Source organism: Rattus norvegicus, chromosome 6 (genome assembly GCF_036323735.1).
Source record: "Rattus norvegicus strain BN/NHsdMcwi chromosome 6, GRCr8, whole genome shotgun sequence".
In the NCBI taxonomy this organism is placed as follows: domain Eukaryota; kingdom Metazoa; phylum Chordata; class Mammalia; order Rodentia; family Muridae; genus Rattus; species Rattus norvegicus.
The window spans coordinates 18,047,568-18,063,030 of NC_086024.1; the positions used below are offsets into that span (position 1 = coordinate 18,047,568).

The 15,463-nt window shown below is 37.9% G+C and overlaps 1 long non-coding RNA gene across 1 annotated transcript in view; it reads left to right on the plus strand.

Moving 5' to 3' along the window:
- The window catches only part of LOC102552412 (uncharacterized), a 215,975-nt gene extending 204,177 nt beyond the window's left edge, over positions 1–11,798 (plus strand). The window contains exons 2-4 of the long non-coding RNA XR_354502.5: positions 1,050–1,133; positions 1,828–1,968; positions 10,855–11,798. This is a non-coding gene — a long non-coding RNA (uncharacterized LOC102552412). The remainder of the gene's footprint in view (positions 1–1,049; positions 1,134–1,827; positions 1,969–10,854) is intronic.
- The last annotated feature ends 3,665 nt before the right edge of the window (positions 11,799–15,463 follow it).

Here is a 15,463-nt window from a genome sequence, read left to right on the forward strand (position 1 = left end):
GGCATGGGACTCTCATTCATTAAGTGTGAAATATAACTGCTTCAGTAGAGCTGAAAAATGGACCTCTACTTATTTTCACCAAAGGTTGATATAAATTATTAAAGCCAATGGGAAGGGAGACATTCTACTTCTTTGAACCCTCCTACAACAGAAATACCCTTGAGGCAACTCAGGTCTGTTACAACCTCCCATTGACATCAGTCTTACTTTCTGAAGAACGCTTTGCTAAACTTGTAATAAATCTTCCTCTACGTCACAGCCTGTAACTTTACAAAGGCCAGTATCGCAGTTACTTAGTTACCCATGCTTTCTGTCTCTACCAAAGCTAAGTACAAGCGAGTTCAAACGAGTGCAAGTATGTGTACAAGCACACACAATAGTTTGCATCAAACTCCATTCTTCTGGTCTTATTTCCTACTTTCCTGTTATACCTCTTATGTCTATTTCTTTAAAGATCCTTCGACTTTCTCTTTGGGAAATTGTTAAAGTCAGTGACAGTTGTAGCCTTAGTTTTTGGTTGACCTTCTAAAAATTGACCTTAAACCTTCCATGTAGGGTATGGAGTTTGTACAAGGGAAAGACTGACCATGGTTTACTGCCTCTGGGAAGCTTCCATTCTTCTCAGTGTTAGAATCCAAGCATACCAGTTTGTCTTTTTTTTTTTTTTCAGAACCAAACGTTGTGAGATTTTCTCTTGCAATTAAATAGTTGTATTTTTCCTTGTTGAACATGAGAGTTTTCAACTATTCACTCAGTTATATTTCATTCTCTCCTTTTAGAAAGTGCAAGTCATAGAGTGGTTTAGCACATTTTTAAGTGATAACCTTTCCAAATTCATTGCGTGAACAAAATTTTCAGATTCCAAAGAAAGTGTACCAAATTGACATCTTAAGGATAACATGCAGATAATAGAATTTGAACTAGTCTTGGGTCATTTTAAATGCAAATAATAATCCATAATATGTATTATACATAAAATGCTTTAACACTGATTATATTGATTGATATCCCTCAACTGTTTCAAACAAATTAAATTTTTTACTTAACAGTGAACCATGCGAAGTCTGATTCTCAGAGAAGTGGCCTGCCCAGCTAGGGAACTCTCTAATATTCTCTGCTTATGATCCATTCAGGTAAATATTTTCTTTTTTTAATTTTTCCTTCTACTTAACAATTAATGTCTTTTCTATTGAGTGTGTATGCATGTGATATGTAAGTGGACTTGTTCATACATATGTGTAGGTGTTGGCATGTGCCTGCAGCAGGCCCTGTGAAGGTCAGAAAACAATCTTTGGGTGGTGGTGCCTTCCCTTCCAATTGTTGGAGATAGGATCTCTTTGCAGTTGGATATGCCAGATGAACTGGCTTCTGATCTGCCAGGAGAGTACTCCTGTACAGATGACCTAGGATTAAAGCTTGCATCCAGCCCAGCAGTTCTCAACCTTCCTAATGCTGTGACCTTTCAATATGGTCCCTCCTGCTGTGGTGATCCCCCCAACCATTAAATTATTTTTTTGCTACTTTATAACTGTAATTTTGCTACTGTTATGAATCAATGTAAAATTTTTAGAGATCAAATTTTTAGTATTTAAAAATTTAATTTTAATAGTGAATAAAAACTAAAGATCCTGGACTATTCAAAATGTATGCAACGTAATTGTGTCATAAGATGTCAGAAATAGGCACTGTGTCCCCTGAACCATGAATTACAGACTTGTGAGCTACCCCGTGATATCTCAAAACTGAACTTGGGTTCATTGCAAGAACAACCAAGGCTTTTAACTGCAAAACTATCTGTGCAGCCTCTTCATCTGACTTTTAATTCAGGTTCTGGAACTCTGAACCTTGGCTGTCATGTTCCAACAGCAAATGCGTTTACACACCAAACAACTTCCACTGCTCTTCTACTGCTTATTGAATGGGATCCCTAGAGTCTGATGTCTGGGACAGAAAACTCATTTTTCAAGGGTAAGATAATTTTCTGCAAAAATTCTTTCTTTCATATAAAAATGTTACTGGAACTCATAACTGAGTACATGGTAACATATTATAAAATAGCTTATGTGAAAAGCAACTGTATATTTACATAGTGGTATCAAACAACAGATTTTTAACAATTGTAATTTAAAAAATAAAAATATCAAGAAATAAAGCTGGTAAAATATGCATATTATATTTATAATGTGATTTAAAGAAATTATTGTGATATATACTGTAGACCCTAGTGAAAAGATATGACATGTTTTTTTCTTTTATTAGATACTTTTTATTTACATTTCAAACGTTATTCCCTTTCCAAGTTTCCTGGATATAAGACCCCTATGCCATCCTTCTCCCCTTCTTCTATAAGTATGTTCCCCTCCCCTTCTCACCCACCCCCTGACATTCCCCTAAACTGGGGGTCCAACCTTGGTAGGACCAAGGGCTTCTCCTTCCATTGGTGCCCAACAAGGCCATCCTCTGCTACATATGCAGTTGTATATGTATATATGTATAGTCTTTGGGCACTAGTTTAATCCCTAGGAGCTCCAGTTGGTTGGCATTGTTGTTATGGGATTGCAAGCTGATTCAGCTCTTTCAATCCTTTCTCTAATTCCTCCAATGGGGGTCTAGTTCTCAGTTCAATGATTTGCTGCTAGCATTTGACTAGTTATTTGACATGCTCTGGCTGTGTCTCACAGGAGACATCTATATCTGGTTCCTGTCAGCTTATACTTCTTAGCTTCATCAACTTTATCTAGTTTTGGTATATATGGACCACATGTGGAGCAGGCTCTGAATGGCCATTCCTTCATTCTCTGCTCCAAACTTTGCCTCCATATCCCCGACTATGATTATTTGTGTTTCTGCTTTTAAGAAGGAGTGAAGCATATCCACTTTGGTCATCCTTCTTCTTGGGGTTCATGTGGTCTGTGGATTTTATCTTGGATAATTCCAGCTTTTGAGTTAATATCCACTTATCAGTGAGTGCATACCATGTGCGTTTTCCTGTGATTGGGTTATCTCATTCAGGATGATATTTTGTAGTTTAATCCATTTGCATATTGATTTAATGAAGTCATTGTTTTTGATAGTTGAGTAGCACTCCATTGTGTAGATGTACCACATTTTCTGTATCCATTCCTCTGTTGAAGGACATCTGGGTTCTTTCCAGATTCTGGTTACTATAAATAAGGCTCCTATGAACATGACGGAACATGTTTCTTTGTTGTATGTTGGAGCATCTTTTAGGTATATACACAGGAGAGGTATAGCTAGGTCCTCAGGTAGTGCAATGTCCAATTTTCTGAGGAACCTCCAGACTGATTTCCAGAGTGCTTGTACCACTTTGCAATTCCACCAACAATGGAGGAGTGTTCCTCTTTCTCCACATCCTTGCCAGCATTTGCTGTCACCTGAGTTTTTGATTTTAGACATTCTGACTGGTATGAGGTAGAATATCAGGGTTGTTTTGATTTGCATTTCCCTAATGACTAAGGATGTTCAACATTTCTTTAGGTACTTCTCAGCCATTCAATATTCCTCAGCTGAGAACTTTTATTTAGCTCTGTACCCCATTTTTAATAGGATTATTTGGCTCTCTGGAGAGCTTCTTGAGTTCTTTGTATATTTCAGATATTGGCCCTCTATCAGATGTAGGATTGGTAAAGACCTTTCCACAATCTGTTGGTTGCCATTTTGTCCTAAGGACAGTGTCCTTTGCCTTACACAAACTTGGTAGTTTTATGAGATCCTATTTGTCGATTCTTGATCTTAGAGCATAAGTCACTGGTGTTTTTTTCAGGAAATTTTCTCCAGTGCCCATGTGTTCGAGACTCTTCCCCACGTTTTCTTCTATTAGTTTATGTGTATCTGGTTTGATGCAGAGGTCCTTGATGCACTTAGAGTTAAGCTTTGTACAAGGTGATAAGAAGGGATCAATTTGCATTCTTCTACATGCTGACCTCCAGTTGAACCAGCACCACTTGTTGAAAATGGTATCTTTTCTCCACTGCATGGTTTTAGCTCCGTTGTCAAAGATTAAGTGACCATAGGTGTTTGGGTTCATTTCTGGGTCTTCAATTCTATTCCACTGGTATATCTGCCTATCTCTGTATACAGTTTTTTATCACTATTGCTCTGATATACTACTTGAGATCAGAGATGGTGATTCCCCCAGAAATTCTTTTATTGTTGAGGATAGTTTTAGCTATCCAGGGTTTTTTGTTATTCCAAATGAATTTGCAAATTGATTTTTCTAACTCTATGAAGAATTGAGTGGGAATTTTGATGGGGATTACATTGAATCTGTAGGTTGCTTTTGGCAAGAAAGACATTTTTACTATATTGATCCTGCCCATCCATGAGCATGGGAGGTCTTTCCATCTTCTGAGATCTTCTTTAATTTCTTTCTTCAGAGACTTGAAGTTCTTGTCACACAGATCTTTCACTTACTTGGATAGAGTCATACCGAGGTATTTTATATTATTTGGGACTATTGTGAAGGGTGTCATTCCCTAATTTCTTTCTCAGCCTGTTTATCCTTTGAGTAGAGGAAGCCTACTGATTTGAGTTATTTTTATATTTAGCCACTTTGCTGAAGTTGTTTATCAGGCTTAGTAATTCTCTGGTGGAAATTTTGGGGTCACTTAAGTATACTATCATGTCATCTGCAAATAGTGATATTTTGAGTTGTTCCTTTCCAATTTGTGTCCCTTTGGCCTCCTTTCATTTTCTGATTGCTCTGGCTAGGATTTTGAGAACTATATTGAATAAGTAGGGAGACAGTAGGCAGCCTTGTCTAGTCCCTGATTTTAGTGGGATTGCTTCAAGTTTCTCTCCATTTAGTTTAATGTTAGCTACTAGTTTGCTGTATATGGCTTTTACTATGTTTATGTACGGGCCTTGAATTCCTGATCTTTCCAGTACTTTCACAATGATTTTTTGAATTTCCTTATATTGTGTTATTATGTTTCCCTTTTCATTTTGATTTTGTTAATTTGGATATACCCTCTCTGCCATCTGGTTAGTCTGGCTAAGGGCTTATCTATTGTGTTGATTTTCTCAAAGAGCCAACTCCTGGTTTTGTTGATTCTTTGTATAGTTCTTTTTGTTTCTACTTGGTTGATTTCAGCCCTGAGTTTGATTATTTCCCACCTTCTAAATCTCTTGAGTGTATTTACTTCTTTTTGTTCTATTGTTTCAGGTGTGCTGTCAAACTGCTAATATATGCTCTCTCCAGTTTTTTTTCTGGAGGCACTCAGAGCTATGAGTTTTCCTCTTGGCACTGTTTTCATTGTGTTCTGTAAGTTTGGGTATGTGTGCTTTATTTCCATTAAATTCTAAAAAGTCTTTAATTTCTTTATGTCTTCATTGACTAAGTTAATGTTATAATTGGGCAGAATGTTGTTCAACTTTCATGTATATGTGGGCTTTCTTTTTTTTTTATTTTTTTGTTATTATAGACCAGCCTTAGTCCCTGGTGATGTGATAGTATGCATGGCTTATTTCTATCTTCCTGTATCTATTGAGGCCTGTTTTGTCACTGATTATATGGTCAATTTTGCCAAATGTACCATGAGCTGCTGAGAAGAAGGTATATCCTTTTGTTTTAGGATGGAATGTTATATACATATCTGTTAAATCCATTTGGTTCATAACTTCTGTTAGTTTTTCTATGTCTCTATTTAATTTCTGTTTCCATAATCTGTCCATTGATGAGAGTGGGGTGTAGCAATTCTGTGAGTTGCAATGTGTGATTTGAGGTTTAGTAAGGTTTCTTTTATGAATGTAGGTGTCTTTGCATTTGGAGCATAGATATTTAGGATTGAGAGTTCATCTTGGTGGATTTTTCCTTTGATGAATATGAAGTGTCCTTCTTTATCTTTTTTGATGACCTTTGCTGAATGTTGATTTTATTCGATATTAGAATGACTACTCCAGCTTGTTTCTTTGGACCATAAGTTTGGAAAGTTGTTTCCAGCCTTTTACTCTGAGGTAGTATCTGTCTTTGTCTGTGAGGTGTGTTTCCTGTATGCAGCAAAATGCTGGGTCCTTTTTATGTATTCAGTCTGTTAGGATTTTTCTTTTTATTGGGGAATTGAGTCGACTGATGTTAAAAGATATTAAAGAATAGTAGTGATGGTTGCTTCCTGTTATTTTCTTTTCTTTTTTTTTATCAACTTGAGTATTTCTTTTATACATTTTGAGTGTTATTCCCTTTCCCGGTTTCCCGGCAAACATCCCCCTTCCCCTCCCCTTTCTTATCGCTGTTCCCCTCCCCATCTTCCCCCCATTGCCGCCCTCCCCCCAACAATCTAGTTCACTGGGGGCTCAGTCATAGCAGGACCCAGGGCTTCCCCTTCCACTGGTGCTCTTACTAGGATATTCATTACTACCTATGAGGTCAGAGTCCACAGTCAGTCCATGTATAGACTTTAGGTAGTGGCTTAGTCCCTGGAAGCTCTGGTTGCTTGGCATTGTTGTACATATGGGGTCTCGAGCCCCTTCAAGCTCTTCCAGTTCTTTCTCTGATTCCTTCAACGGGGGTCCAATTCTCAGTTCAGTGGTTTGCTGATGGCATTCGCCTCTGTATTTGCTATATTCTGGCTGTGTCTCTCAGGAGCGATCTACATCCAGCTCCTGTCGGCTGGCATTTCTTTGCTTCATCTATCTTGTCTAATTGGATGGCTGTATATGTGTGGGCCACATGTGGGGCAGGCTCTGAATGGGTGTTCTTTCTGTGTCTGTTTTAATCTTTGCCTCTCTATTCCCTGCCACGGGTATTCTTATTCCCCTTTTAAAGAAGGCATGAAGCATTCACATTTTGATCATCCATCTTGAGTTTCTAGGCATCTAGGGTAATTCAGGCATTTGGGCTAATAGCCACTTATCAATGAGTGCATACCATGTGTGTTTTTCTGTGATTGGGTTACCTCACTCAGGATCATATTTTCCAGTTCCATTCATTTGCCTATGAATTTCATAAAGTCATTGTTTTTGATAGCTGAGTAATATTCCATTGTGTAGATGTACCACATTTTCTGAATCCATTCCTCTGTTGAAGGGCATCTGGGTTCTTTCCAGCTTCTGGCTATTATAAATAAGGCTGCGATGAACATAGTGGAGCACGTGTCTTTTTTATATGTTGGGGCATCTTTTGGGTATATATCCAAGAGAAGTATAGCTGGATCCTCAGGCAGTTCAATGTCCAATTTTCTGAGGAACCTCCAGACTGATTTCCAGAATGGTTGAACCAGTCTGCAATCCCACCAACAATGGAGGAGTGTTCCTCTTTCTCCACATCCTTGCCAGCATCTGTTGTCCCCTGAGTTTTTGATCTTAGCCATTCTCACTGGTGTGGGGTGAAATCTCAGGGTTGTTTTTATTTGCATTTCCCTTATGACTAAAGATGTTGAACATTTCTTAAGGTGTTTCTCAGCCATTCGGCATTCCTCAGCTGTGAATTCTTTGTTTAGCTCTGAACCCCATTTTTTAATAGGGTTATTTGTCTCCCTGTGGTCTAACTTCTTGATTTCTTTGTATATTTTGGATATAAGGCCTCTATCTGTTGTAGGATTGGTAAAGATCTTTTCCCAATCTGTTGTTTGCCGTTTTGTCCTAACCACAGTGTCCCTTTGCCTTACAGAAGCTTTGCAGTTTTATGAGATTCCATTTGTCGATTCTTGATCTTAGAGCATAAGCCATTGGTGTTTTGTTCAGGAAATTTTTTCCAGTGCCCATGTGTTCGAGATGCTGCCCTAGTTTTTCTTCTATTAGTTTGAGTGTGTCTGGTTTGATGTGGAGGTCCTTTATCCACTTGGACTTAAGCTTTGTACAGGGTGATAAGGATGGATCGATCTGCATTCTTCTACATGTTGCCATCCAGTTGAACCAGCACCATTTGCTGAAAATGCTATCTTTTTTCCATTGGATGGTTTTGGCTCCTTTGTCAAAAATCAAGTGACCATAGGTGTGTGGGTTCATTTCTGGGTCTTCAATTCTATTCCATTGGTCTATCTGTCTGTCTCTGTACCAATACCATGTAGTTTTTATCACTATTGCTCTGTAATACTGCTTGAGTTCAGGGATAGTGATTCCCCCTTAAGTCCTTTTATTGTTGAGGATAGTTTTAGCTATCCTGGGTTTTTTGTTATTCCAGATGAATTTGCAAATTGTTCTGTCTAACTCTTTGAAATATTAGATTGGTATTTTGATGGGGATTGCATTGAATCTATAGATCGCTTTTGGTAAAATGGCCATTTTTACTATATTATTCCTGCCAATCCATGAGCATGGGAGATCTTTCCATCTTCTGAGGTCTTCTTCAATTTCTTTCTTCAGAGGCTTGAAGTTCTTATTGTACATCTCTTTTACTTGCTTGTTTAAAGTCACACTGAGGTACTTTATATTATTTGGGTCTATTATGAAGGGTGTCGTTTCCCTAATTTCTTTCTCGGCTTGTTTCTCTTTTGTATAGAGGAAGGCAACTGATTTATTTGAGTTAATTTTATACCCAGCCACTTTCCTGAAGTTGTTTATCAGCTTTAGTAGTTCTCTGGTGGAACTTTTGGGATCACTTAAATATACTATCATATCATCTGCAAAAAGTGATATTTTGACTTCTTCTTTTCCGATCTGTATCCCCTTGACCTCCTTTTGTTGTCTGATTGCTCTGGCTAGAACTTCAAGAACTATATTGAATAAGTAGGGAGAGAGTGGGCAGCCTTGTCTAGTCCCTGATTTTAGTGGGATTGCTTCAAGTTTCTCTCCATTTAGTTTAATGTTAGCAACTGGTTTGCTGTATATGGCTTTTACTATGTTTAGGTATGGGCCTTGAATTCCTATTCTTTCCAGGACTTTTATCATGAAGGGGTGTTGAGTTTTGTCAAATGCTTTCTCAGCGTCTAATGAAATGATCATGTGGTTTTGTTCTTTCAGTTTGTTTATATAATGGATCACGTTGATGATTTTCCATATATTAAACCATCCCTGCATGCCTGGGATGAAGCCTACTTGGTCATGGTGGATGATTGTTTTGATGTGCTCTTGGATTCGGTTTGCCAAAATTTTGTTGAGTATTTTTGCGTCGATATTCATAAGGGAAATTGGTCTGAAGTTTTCTTTCTTTGTTGTGTCTTTGTGTGGTTTAGGTATAAGAGTAATTGTGGCTTCGTAGAAGGTATTCGGTAGTGATCCATCTGTTTCAATTTTGTGGAATAGTTTGGATAATATTGGTATGAGGTCTTCTATGAAGGTTTGATAGAATTCTGCTTTTAATATTCTTTCTTTGCTATGTGCATTTGGTACTTCGACTATTATGTGACGGGAGGAATTTCTTTTCTGGTCCAATCTATTTGGAGTTCTGTAGGCCTCTCATATGTTTATGGGCATCTCTTTCTTTAGGTTTGGGAAGTTTTTTTTTTCTATAATTTTGTTGAACATATTTACTGGTCCTTTGAGTTGGGAGTCCTCACTCTTTTCTATACCTATTATCCTTAGTTTTGATCTTCTCATTGTGTCCTCAGTTTCCTGTATGTTTTTGGCTAAGAGTTTTTTTTTTGCATTTTTACATTATCTTTTATGGTTATGTTGATGTTCTCTATGGTATCTTCTGCTCTTGAGATTATCTCTTCTATCTCTTGTATTCTGTTGGTGATGCTTGCATCTATGAACCTGATCTCTTCCCTAGGCTTCCTATATCCAGGGCTGTCTCCCTTTGTGCTTTCTTTATTGTTTTCTATTTCCATTTTAAAATTCTGTACATTTTTGCTTTATTCCTTCACCTGTTTGGTTGTGTTTTTCTGTAATTCTTTAAGAGATTTTTGTGTTTCCTCTTTAAGGCTTTCTACCTGTTTACTTGCTTTGACCTGTATTTCTTTAAGAGATTTATTTATGTCCTTAAAGTCCTCCATCATTATCATAAAAGATGATTTTAAATCTAAATATTGCTTTTCCGGTGTGTTTGAATATCCAATAATTTGCTTTTGTGGGAGAACTAGGCTCTGATGGTGCCAAGTAGTCTTAGTTTCTGTTGTTTAGGTTTCTGTGCGTGCCTCTTGCCATCACGTTGTCTCTGGTGTTAGCTTGTCTTGCTGTTCCTGACAGTGGATTGACCCTCCTGTAGGTCTGTTTGTCAGCACTCCTGTAGACCTGTTTTGTCTCAGCTGAATCTGGGAACAGAGAGCTCTGCTCTCAGGTGTGTAGGGGCTCCTGGAAACTGGCTTTCAGCTCTTTGTGCCCTTGACTGTTACTAGGTCCCTAATCCTAGGGGGGTACAGATGGCACTATGTGATTTTCTTTTTGGTCAGGAATATGAGCAGAAAGTAATTGTCTCCTCTGCATTCTTAGGAGTGTCTGCACTTCTGAAGGTCCAATTCTTTCCCCAATGGGGTTTGGGGTCAGGGATTTGTGTGTCCAGTTCAGTTCAGTTTGGGGCACAGGCAGAAACCAGCAGGTTCTTGCCACTGACTGCTCTTATATTCCTGTATCCAAAGCATAATGCATCTTCCTCTTGGACTAGGGATGTGGGCAGAAAATGCAGAAGTGGTGTTCTGTCCTGGGGTCTCAGGATTGTCTGCACTTCTGGGAGTTTGGCTTTCTCCCCCATGTGATCTATGACATGTTCTTAAGCCAATGACTCAGTATATTTAAGACCTTGATTTCTACCCAACCTATTAATTAAAAAATGTCCCAGATGCTAGGGACCCAAGAGCTTTCTAGAACCCACAGGGATAACATTAGCTGAAATACTCAACAAAGGTAAGAGTGAACCTTTAGAGACCATATCCAGTGGATAGGCACAGCCTCTGGTTGAGGGATAGGGTCACCTCCCCCCATCTCAAAAATATTAATCCAGAATTGTCCTGTCAAAAGGTAATGCAGGAACAAAGAATGGAGCAGAGACTGAAGGAAAGACCATCCAAAGACTGCCTCACCTAGGCATCCATCCTATCTGAAGACATCAAACCCATACACTCTTCCTGATGCCAAGAAATGCTAGCTGACAAGAGCCTGGTATAGCTGTCCCCTGAGAGACTGTGCCAGAGCCTGACCAATACAAAGGAAGATGCTTGCAGCCAACAATGAACTGAGCACTGGGACCCCAATGGAGAAGTTATGGCAAGGACTGAAGGAGCTGATGGGTTTTGCAACCCCATAGGAAGAATAAAAAAATCAACCAACCAGAACCCCCACACCCCCAAAGCTCCCGGGACTAAACCACCAGCCAAAGAGTACACATGGAGCCTTGTGGCTCCAGCTGCATACATAGCAGAAGATTACCTTATCTGGTATCAACAGGAAGGGAGCCCCTTGGTCCTATGGAGGCTTGATGATCCAGAGTAGGGGAATGCTATGGCACTGAGGCTGGAGTGGGTTGGAGGGTGGTGGAACACCCTCATAGAAGCAGGGGAAACAGGGGAAGAGGATAAGGGATTTACCTGGGAAGGGGGATAACATTTGAATTGTAAATAAATAAAATAACCAATAAAATAAAAAATTTTTTAAAAAGACAAAAAAATTCTAGCAAAATATACTTTTAGCAATTGAAAACTATTTTCAAATTGAAGGTAAAAAAATGGACCTGGACTATCCAAAATATATGAAAAGTAATTGTATTGTACTACCTGTCATAAAGATTTACATCAAATTTGCAATAAGACTGTTTAGTGTTTGAATAAATATAGATTTGATGACCCATGAAGCAGAAAGATGAATCCAGAAATGAAAAGATTGACATTTGAAACAAGATGTGAAATTAATTCAGTTGGGGGAAGGTGAGTACTGTTAATGATGGTGCTAAGAAGTTTAGATGGCCATATTCAACTTAATGCAACTCAAGCTTCATATTATACTACCTAGAAAGTGAATTCAACATGTTCATATACCCAAATGTAAGAATTAAAAATAGGAGTTGAGAGATGGCTCAGTGACTAAGACAGTTGTGGAATTCTTGGGATTTACATTGTATAACTCACAACTGTTTACAACTACGGCTACAGGGAATCCAAAACTATCTTCTGGCCTCATTGGGTAACTGCACTCACATATCCACATCCACACAGAGACACATCATTAAAAATAAAATAAAGTAGAAACAAAAATAAATGAAAGTAGGATTGGAAATTGATGAGAAGGTTGATGTTTGGGAAGGGTTAAGAGATAATGGGGTCTCACTGCCTTCCTGATCTTCGGCTGACATAGGTCCATGACAAATGGTGGTTTGGAAGCCCAGTGAATATTTATGGTGAATGATGATGACAGGACCAATTGCAGGAAGACAGAACAACTTTACTTGTGGTGATTCGAAGCTTATATAATTTGTGGAGTTCGGGAGGTGGGATGGGGGGTTAGGGACATCCAGGATGAGCAAAAGTCATTGACTGAAGACTTAGAGTATTGAAATGCCTCATTAGCATAGGGAAGCATTTCAGGAATGGCCAAATGGGTTCTTTTCAGGAGAAAGTAAGTTGATCCAATAATCTAACTAAGGCTATGTGGCATTTCTCAGGCAATGTAGAGGTTTTAAAGTCTCCAAGTTCTACATTTCTTTGCAGAGCCCCAGAAGACTATCTGTACAATGGTAGGCTTCCACCTTAATTACAGAGCTATCCCACATGTGACCAGAATGTACTATATACAAGCATAAAATTTAGACAATAATAAATTAATTTTAAAAATCTTTTAAAAATATATATTTTTGTTCCCATTCTGTAAAGATAAATACCGATATAAAGGTTATAAAAGAGTACATTATCTAGAAATTGAATAAATATAATACTAACAACACCCATTTTTGCTTTTTCTCCATGACGATTCACACTAGGATGAGAAAGTAACATTAGCTATACTTGGACCCTCATTAAAGATCAGAGCCTTTCACTTAAAATGGATTGGATGGTTATGATTTTACATTCTTTCCTGCACTTGAGGTATTTGTGAATTTCTAATTTCTTGCTTTCTGCTTCTTCTAAAAAAAAGTCATTACAATTAAAAGTAAAACAGTCAGTATGAAAGAGAAGTGTTCTGGGGTTGACTTGTGACAGTGTTAATAGTAAATCTCACATTACTTTACAGTTCTTACATTTTTTAATGATATCAAAACACTGAATTTACCAGTAAGGACAGAAAATATCTCTCTTTAAAGAGTAGGCAAATTCTATCATAGAATATTAGAAACATACCAAAAACAAATTACATATTTGTCTTTCCAGAAGACTTCCTTTTGTCCAGTTTTGCCTTTTGCCAGATGAGACAAATCAACAAAAGCCAAATTAATGTTGCTGAACAGGTGCCACTAATTCATTTTAACTAAGGTGATGTCAAATCGAACATAAAATGCAACTGTGCACAGTGTGTGTTTGTGTGTGTGTGTGTGTGTGTGTGTGTGTGTGTGTGTGTGTGTGTGATTAGAATTTCTTTGTAATTTAGCTTACGCTCTGTGGGCAATTGAAGAATTATCAATAAGGCCTTCAACAGGGTTTATTTATGTTACTCCTTCCAAGGCCATGGATTTGGTAGTAAAGTTGCTATTGTTTAGAATTATCAGATGCACACATAATATATAATGACCCGTGGAAGAACCTAACTTGTTTTCACGTATGACAGTGTTTCTATGGGTGGTAATATAATTACAAATGTCTTACCGTGGCTCTGACAATGATTATCTATGTACCCTTAGGAAGCGCTATAATTTCTCACTTGAACAATGGAAATATATTATCCATGCTATGAAGACCCCTAATTTATGGTGTGTTTGAAACATTTGTTATATGCCACGCAGAAGGCTGTAGGCCATAGATAGAATGGTAAGTAGATACATAAAAATGGACTTCCCTCATTTTTATACTTTGTTAAAATCTATTAAAATGTAAAGAACATAAAGCTTTAGCAAAGAAAACTTGGAATGACATTCCACTAAACTATAAAGATGAAAATGTTGTAGAGAAGGTTGTCTTTAAACTGGGACTCAGGTTGAGGTAAGAGTTAAGAAGAGATCTGCAGGGGTTGGGGATTTAGCTCAGTGGTAGAACACTTGCCTAGCAAGCACAAGGTTCTGGGTTCAGTCCCCAGCTCCGAAAAAAAGAAAAAAGAAAAAAAAAGAAAAAAAAAGAAAAAAAGAAGTGATTTGCAGAGTATCCATATCAAAGAAAGAGCTCAGCAAAAGAACACATGGAAATCTGAGGCAAATTGTTTGTAATCAGAAATTAATGCTTAGCCTGACAAGGAACACACAGAAGTCATAGGATTATTGCCTTTTATAGAGATAAATAATTCCAGACATAGACATTTGATCCATAAAATTATAATATGGTTATATATATTGAACTCAACATCAAACTTTTACATGCCTAAAAGCAAGTCCATCTTTGCTAATTTTTACAAACATCTTTGTAGCAATGTGTAGTTTGGCTGTAAACATTTTAAGTTACATGCAAGTCTTCATGTTAATACATCCCCTTCATTTTTGACTTCTGTTCCAGCTAACACTGCATGATTTGTTGAGATTTCTGGGGCTCTGGATCATAAAGATAGAGACTTCCTTCTTTACTTTTTGCATCATTAGCCGCTTCTCTGGAACTGTGAACAAAGCAGCATGTAATTTCTTATTTTACAGCTCAAATCCCTGAAATGTGAGGAAAAGACTCATCCTGATATAACTAGCACTATCGAAATAACAGATTGTTTAGTGAAGTATGCATGAAATAGTTATTTCTTCTGTGTATGTTACATTAATAGTTAGGTCTGCTGTGGTAACACAATGGGCATGGGCAAATTTCTGCATTAAAACAAAGGACTATGAGAAGCTCTTAAAGAAATGTTCAACATTCTTAGTCATCAGAGAAACGCCAATCAAAACAACTCAGAGATTCCCTCTTATACCTGTCAGAATGACTAAGATCAAAAGCACAGGTGACAGACAGTCTTAACAAGGATGTGAAGGATTGCTAGCTGGATGTGGGATTGCAAGCTGGTACAACCACTCTGGAAATCAGACTGGGAGTTCCTCAGAAAATTGGACATAGTACTACCTGAGGACCCAGCTATACCTCTCCTGGGCATATACCCAAAAGATGCTCCAACATATAACAAAGACACGTGCTCCACTATGTTCATAGCAGCCTTATTTATAATAGCCAGAAACTGGAAAGAACCCAGATGCCCTTCAACAGAGGAATGGATACAGAAAATGTGGTACATTTATACAATGGAGTACTACTCAGCCATCAAAAACAATGTCTTCATGAAATTCTTAGGTAAATGGATGGAACTAGAAAATATTATCCTGAGTGAGGTAGCTAAATCACAAAAGAACACACATGGTGAGCACTCACCGATAAGTGGATATTAGTCCAAAAGCTCGGAATTCTCATGATTTAATTCACAGACCATATGAAGCTCAAGAAAAATGAAGACAAAAGTGTGGATACTTCAGACCTTTTTAGAAGGGAGAACAAAAATACTCACAGGAAGTATATGGAGA